This window comes from Cebus imitator, unplaced genomic scaffold (genome assembly GCF_001604975.1).
Source record: "Cebus imitator isolate Cc_AM_T3 unplaced genomic scaffold, Cebus_imitator-1.0 Scaffold100, whole genome shotgun sequence".
In the NCBI taxonomy this organism is placed as follows: domain Eukaryota; kingdom Metazoa; phylum Chordata; class Mammalia; order Primates; family Cebidae; genus Cebus; species Cebus imitator.
In genome coordinates this window covers 3,697,079-3,705,194 of record NW_016107415.1, presented here as the reverse complement: position 1 = coordinate 3,705,194, position 8,116 = coordinate 3,697,079, and the positions used below count along the sequence as shown (strand labels likewise).

The 8,116-nt window shown below is 35.2% G+C and overlaps 1 pseudogene; it reads right to left on the bottom strand.

Moving 5' to 3' along the window:
* Positions 1 to 684: 684 nt before the first annotated feature.
* LOC119472428 lies at positions 685 to 833 on the bottom strand (annotated as a pseudogene).
* Between the last annotated feature and the right edge of the window lie 7,283 nt (positions 834 to 8,116).

Sequence of the window (8,116 nt, the reverse complement as noted above, 5' to 3'; positions counted from 1 at the left end):
ATAACCCCCTTCAAAACAGAGCAGACATCATTCACAACTTTATATACTTAATTTGTAACGAGGTACCTTGTTCACAGCTGATAGCAGTTGATCATTGATTGCTGGTGATTGATTATTGGTAATGGATTAGCAGCATTACCCTCTGTGATGGTTAATACTGAGTGTCAACTTGATTAAATTGAAGGATGCAAAGCATTGATCGTGGGTGTGTCCGTGAAGGTGTTACCAAAGGAGATGAACATTTGAGTCAGTGGGCTGGGAAAGGCAGATCCACTCAATCTGGGTGGGTACAACCTAATCAGCTGCCATCAAGGCTAGAATATAAAGCAGGCAGAAAAACGTGAAAAGACAAGATTGGCCTAGCCTCCCAGCCTATGTCTTTCTCCTGTGCTGGATGCTCCCTGCCCCGGAACATTGGACTCCAAGTTCTTCAGTTTTGGGACTCGAACTGGCTCTCCTTGCTCCTCAGCTTGCAGACAGCCTGTTTTAGGGCCCTGTGATCCTGTGAGTTAATACTTAATAAAGTCCCCTTTATATATATATATATATATATATAGGCAGCCTACAGAATGAGAGAAATGCCATCTTTCTATCTGAGTAAAGGCTATAATATATTATATATATATATATATATATATATATTATATATATATAATATATATGTATAATACATATATATATATATACACACACACATACATATACATGTGTGCGTGTGTATATATATAATCCTATTAGTTCTGTCCCTCTAGAGAATCCTGACTAATACACTCTCTCATTTATCATTTAAAAAATTTTTACACTTGATCTTAGCCAAAAGGCTGAGAAGCGATCATTTAAAAAAATTTTAATACTTCATCTTGCTTCCTTCTGTTTTGCTAGATTTGTATCACTTATTTAAATAATTCTTATCTTTCAAGGATCAATTCAAGTCCCACATTTTCAAGGAAACATCTAAGTGAGAGTTCTGAAGTTTATCTAATATTTTCAAAAATACAAAGCATTTTAGAAAAACAAACTCCAGTTCAAGGTGGGTGGTGATAACATCGTCAGTGTTACAAATAAAATGTTACTGGCAAACAATGGAGGGGAAAACCAGGTAAAAGAATCTGGAAAGGCTTCAAGCATAGGTTGATCTTTGAGGTGCTATCCTAGAATGATAGGTAGAATGAAGATTTGTGATAAACATGATAAACATTAAGAATTCAGGATGAGGAGAAAAGAGCAAAGGCAAAACAGCGGTAGAAACCAAACAACAACAAAAACCAATCAAGACATTTGGTCCAATAAAGTGAAAGAGGAAATCATCCTTTTTTTTTTTTTTTTTTTTTTTTTTTGAGATGTAGTCTCATTCTGTTGCCTAGGCTGGAGTGCAGTGGTGTGATGTTGGCTCACTGCAACCTCCACCTCCCAGGCTCAAGTGATTCTCCTGCCTCAGCCTCCTGAGTAGCTGGGATTGCAGGTACGTGCCACCACGCCTGTCTAATTTTTTTATTTTTAGTAGAGATGAGGTTTCGCCATGTTGGTCATGATGGTCTCGAACTCCTGACCTAGTGATCTGCATGCCTCAGCCTCCCAAAGTGCTGGGATTACATGTGTGAACCACTGCCTTGCTGGAAACCATCGTTTTTTGATCAGCTTAGTTGCCAAGCTCTGTACATATGGCATTCAGTTAATTTTTTAAAACAGAACTGATTGATAGGTGATAGTGATGTATTTTACGGATCCTTGTGACAAAAATACTGATATTCAGAAGGAATAAGGGATATATAGGTCATATCTCAATAAGAAGGTTTTACAAATTATAAAACTAAAATATTAATATATGTTCATATACACTATTATGTATGTCCTATATCTCAAGGATTTCTAATCAGAGCACTGGAAGATCTTTTCTGGCCCAGGTACTCAACCGGTTAACAGCAGTTCCCAATAACCCCCTGCTTCTCCACAAAGTTTTCATTTTCTAACTAAAAAGGTAGCTATCCACAACAGTTTATGCCACATTTCTTCCTGGCCATATGTTTGGACTGCTTTTCTTTGGCCCCTTGAGTTTGCAGTGGCTTTGTGGCTAAGTTCTGGTCCAAGCACTGAAGTGGTATTTGCTTCTTCAAATAGCCACACTATTGAACAAACCATATGTTGAAGACACCAGAGCTTCCACCAAGGTCCCCAACTGACTTAGTGAGTAGAACTATCTCCTGATTTGAGACAAGTACCATGGACACCTAAATGAGTAAGAAATAAACTCTATTTTTTAAGCCAGTGAATTGTTTTAAGTCTCTTCTTATCACATATGAGCCTTTAAACTAAAAAATAAAACCATCCTATTTGAAAGCAGACAAATTTTTTTTTTTCTTTTATGCTAGGCTAGCCAAGGAGAAGTAAAGAGGCAAATTGAGATGCTCTTCTAAATAACCATATCTACATCAGTTTCAGGTTGAGTGTTAGGCAGATATAAATTATCTGTCTATAGGTTTCATTTCCTCCCACTTTAATTTGGTATGTGGGTTCCATTTCACCTACAAGGTAAAACATTCAGTAAAAATAAAATGACATCGAATAATCTCACAGAAAGAGATTGAGAACATTGAAAGTGACTTAAGGTTGTTAAGTTGTTTTAATCCTGTTATGCACTTAATTTGACATCATGTCTTCAAATATACCTGGCTGAAATATATTTAGTTACTGTTTACTCTCCACTGGTAATTATGAAATAGTTCTTCAGTGACCACCAAAGGCTTACTATTGAGAAGCACTTGGATAATGTTTTCCTGGTCTGCTGGTGAATTTCCTTTTGCAAAGTTATATCACATGCTATGATAGATATTATTTTAAGAAATATTATTCTTAGAGTTATACTTTAGGAGACTATTTTTCCCTGAAATATACAATCATTAGCCTCCCTCCCAGAAGGCGGAAAGTTTTCATTAACAAATCTATTCTGAGAATCATGACAGAATAGATGTATTAAAATAAGTATGTTAATGTCTTACCTCTTTGGCTTGCATCCTAATAAGTGAGATCTCCCTTTCTTTTATCTTTAAAATGTGCTGAAGTGAGGTTATCTCTCTTTGACTTTTCCTAAATACTTTTCCACTTAAAATAATCTATTTAAATTTATTTTTAAATAAATCAGCCATGTCTTTCTAATTATTCTGATGTATTTTCCTGTCATTTTCCCCATTGAGATCTGATCCCTAATTAGAAGTGAAAAAGTCGGTCAGTCACATCCTGCCTCCTCCCTAGTTTCCTGTGATCTCCTTTTGTAGGTTCCTGGAGATGTCTCTGAACCTGGTCCTGACAGTGTGAATAAATGATAATTGGAACATTTGGATGATACCACATTTGAGTTGTACAGGATCCATGATGCCTGTGCATCATGCAGGATCTTTATCAGATAATAATAGGTATTTAGAGGAGAGTTTTTAAAAGGTGCTATTTACAAGAGTATGGCCAAGATTTAAAATGGCAGTGACAGCAAGACAGTGCAGTTTCCCAAAGCTACACAGAACAGAATTGCCACTTCTAAGTCTGAAGGGCAAGGAGAGCAAGGAATTAATAAAATATGGGACAAAACATAGAAGCTGTACATAAAGGGCTTCTGATAGGGGTTGTGACTTTTGGTAGAAAAACATTGCCAACTCACTCTAGCCTGTCAAGGAAGGAGCTGAAAAAAAAAAACCAAAAAACCTCTGATCTCACATTCAACCCAACCTCCAATCTCCTACCAGTACCTCCCATTGGACAACCCCGACATGGAGTGAAAGCGTGAAGTAACCCATTAATGAAGTTCTCATTAACAGACCCCAGGACATACTCAGAGCAGGTTGGAGAGTGGAGTGGCAGAAGTGTAGACGACTCTAGAGAAACACATAGGCGATGCTCAGACCAGAGAGCATAGAAGCACAGCATTAGAAATACACAGATGAATCTGTGTATACACAAAGAAACCTAAGACTAGGGATCAGAGAGAAATGACATCTGGAGAGCATACTTTATTTCAGCTGATGGCATTCTTGTTTAAACCCTCAAGGAGGCTTTGTGAAATATCATTATCCCACTTTATACTATTTCATTAATTTAGCCAAGGTCACAAGAGCTATGTCACAATTTGAACCAAAGTTATCTGCTTTAAAGTCATCTAGCCTTGCAACTTAAAAGGAGTAAATTAGGCTCAGAGGGAGAGAGCAGCAAGCTGATAGTTAAGACCAAAATGAACTATAAAAATGAAAAAAAAAATAGTTGGGTGTAGTGGTGCATGGCTGTGGTGCCAGCTACTCAGGAGGCTAAGGCAAGAGGATCACTTGAGCCCAGGAGGTTGAGGTTGCAGTGAGCTGTGATTGTGCCATTGCACTCCACCCTAGGTGGCAAAGCAAGACCCTGGTTTTTGGTGTCTCCAAAAACAACACCAAACCAAAACAAAGCAAACAAAAACAAAGACCAAAATGAAAAAATCATATACCCAGAAAACAACTTATATTCTTAGGACACATAGACTTGGGAGAGAATACAAAAGTAGATCAGACATCAGAAAGTATATAACATTATCTTTTAGTAAGAAAGTAATCAGCAACACTGAAAAGAAATTTCTTATTCACAGCAAACTGTCATTCTTAGGAGTAGAGAGGCTAGTCCACTATTTAGAAGATATTTTTATGGCCGTAGCATGTCTCCCTGCTCCATTCGAGTCTCCATATGTAAATGTCCAACTATTTTTTCTATGCCTGATTAAAAGGATAACTTGAGATTTACTATGCAAGACTGTTTTATGCTTTATAAGGGAAAAAAATCTCCACTTTCTACTGGCTGTATCAAATTTGCATTAATATTGTTAATTACAGGAAAGCGTGTTGGAAGCAGTACTATCAAAAAGGAAGAGCATCGCTGCTTGCAATGAGAGTTTCCTAAACACTTCAACGTTAGGATTGCAAAAGTAGCATTTCTAAAGTGGTGGGTGGTAAACACAGTACAAGAAGAAGTGTCAGAGCTATTTGAATCTATCATGATTTAGAGGCCTTTGGTTCTAAATTTAACTATTAATGATACCGTAGACTTAGGAATTTCAAGGTAGAATCTCAAATCCAGTTCCCAACTCACAGTGTATATATTAGGAAAGTTACTTCCCTTCTCCAGATCTCACTTTCCTAATTTGTAAAACAAATTATTTGAATTGTTATGATTCCTCGTTGTAGTTTCTTGACTGTGGCTAGGTTCACACAGTCAGGCATAAATACAAATAAAGGGATTTAATCATAGTGAGATTACACCTTAGAACCCTCTATAGCATCTGTAGTTTTCTTTTTTTGTTTGTTTGTTTTTTTTTTTTGTTTTGAGATCGAGTTTCGCTCTCTCACCCAGGCTGGAGTGCAGTGTCATGATCTTGGCTCACTGCAACATCTGCCTCCCTGGTTCAAATGATTCTCCTGCCTCAGCTTCCCAAGTAGCTGGGATTACAGGCATGTGCCATTACACCAAACTAGTTTTTATATTTTTAGGAGAGGTGAGGTTTCACCATGTTGCCCAGGCAGGTCTCGAATTCCTGACCTCAAGTAATCTACCCACCTTGGCTTCTCTAACTGCTAAGACTACAGACATGATGTATATATTTTATTTTCTAAAATTAAGCTCTAATGACAATCATATAAAGATTTAAAGATTGAATTCAAATACCTCCAAATAGCTATTTTCCCTTGCAGTATTTCTGTATGCATCCATAATTTTTAAAAGTATAACTTATATATAGTAATATTCCCCCTTTTTACTGAGCAATATTGCAAGTTTTGACAAGTACATATTGTCCTGTAACCACTGCTACAATTAAGATATTTATGAGATAAGGAAGTTTGTAAGCACCTACATCAGAATAGAAGAAAAACTTCAAAATAACAACCAAACATAGCATCTTAAAGAACTAGAAAAGCAAGAGCAATCCAAACTCAAAATTAGCAGAAGAAAAGAAATAATAAAGATCAGAGAATAAATACATGAAATTAAAACAAAGGAAACAATACAAAAGATCAATGAAACAAAAAGTCGGCTTTCAAAAATATAAACAAAATTGATACATCATTAGCTAGACTAAGAAAAAAAGAGAGAAGATCCAAATAAATAAAATCAGAGATGAAGGAGGCATTGCAACTGATACCACAGAAATTCAAAGGATTATTGGTGGCTACTATGAGCAACTATATACCAATAAACTGGAAAATCTAGGAGAAATGAATAAATTCCTAGACACATATAACTTACCAAGATTGAACTATGAAGAAATTCAAAATCTGAACAAAACAATAACAAGCAATGAGATTGAAGCTGTAAAAAGTCTCCCAGTAAAGAAAAGCTGGGACACGTCCGAAGTCTACCAAATATTTAAAGAAGAACTAAGAAGATTATAGTCACAATATTCAGAAAAATAGAGGAGGATGGAATACTTCCAAACTCATTCTGCAAGGACAGTATTATATTACTCTGATGTCAAAATCAGACAACATCACGTCAAAAAAAAAAAAACAAAAAAAAACTACAGGCCGATATGACTAATGGTTATCGATGCACAAATTTTGCAACAAAATACCAGCAAACTGAATGCCACAACAAGTTAAAAAGATAATTCATCATGCCTAGTGGGATTTATTCTAGAGATGCCAAGGTGGTTCCATATATTGAAATTAATGTGATACATCATATCAACACAATGAAAGACAAAAATCATATGATCATTTCAATTGATACTGGATAATCATTTGATAAAATTCAATATCCCTTCATGATAAACACCCTGAAAAGCTGTGTATACAGGATCATATCTCAACATAATAAAAGCCATATATGACAGACTTGCAGCTAGTATCATAGTGAATGGGAAAAAAATGAAACGGTTTTCCCTAAAATCTTAAATGTAACAAGGATGCCCACTTTTACCACTATTATTCAGCATAGTATTGGAAGTCCTAGATAAAGCAATTGAACAGTAGAAAGAAATAAATGACATCCAAATTAAAAAGGAAAAAGTCAAATTATCCTTGTTTGCAGATAATAATGATTTTATACTGGTAAAAATCTAAAGATTCCACACAAAAAAACTATTAGAACTGAGAAGTTCAGTAAAGTTTCAGGATGTAAAATCAACATACATAACTAAGTGACATTTATATATACCAAAAGAGGGCATTCTTAAAAAGAAATAAATTAATCCCATTTACAATAGCCACAAATTAAATACCTTGGAATTTACCTAATCAAACTAATGAAATACTTCTACAATGAAAGCTATAAAACATTTATGGAACAAGTTGAAGAGGAGACAAAACAATGGAAAGGTATTCCATGTTTATGGATGGGAAGAATCAATATTATTAAAATGTGCATACTTCCCAAAGCAATCCACAGATTAAATAAAATCCCTATCAAAAAAATCAATGACATTCCTAACAGAATTAGAAAAAACAATTGTAAAATTTATACAGAATCACAAAAGACCCAGAATAGCCAAAGCTACCTTAAGTAAAAAGAACAAAATGAAGGAATAAAATTATCTGAATTTAAATTATACTACAGAGCTACAGGTAACCGAAACAGCATGGTATTGACATAAAAGTAGATATGTAGACCATTGGAACAAAATAGAGAACCCAGAAACAAATGCATACATCTACAGTGAACTCATTTTTGACAAAGGTGCCAAGAACACGTACTGAGGAAAGGACAGTCTCTTCAATAAATGGTACTGGAAAAACTTGATATAAAAACTCAAATCAAAATGGGTTAAAGCCTTAAATCAAAGAACTCAAACTACTAATTCCTAAAGTAAAACAATGGAAAAACTCTCCAGAACATTGGTCTGGGCAAAGATTTATTGAGTCGTATTCTATAAGCACAGGCAACCAAAACAAAAATGAACAAATGGAATCATGTCAAGTTCAAAAGCTTGCACATAGCAAAGGGAACAATCAACAAAGTAAAGACACAATCTTAAGAATTTTTATTTTTCACTTATTGAAATACTATGTGCCTGGTACAAATTTCTCTATGTTTTATTCTGTTTAGTGCTCTCAGTTTTTGTATCTGTGGCTGAAGTTTTAAGTTTTGAAAAACTTGTGGCCATTATCTCTTT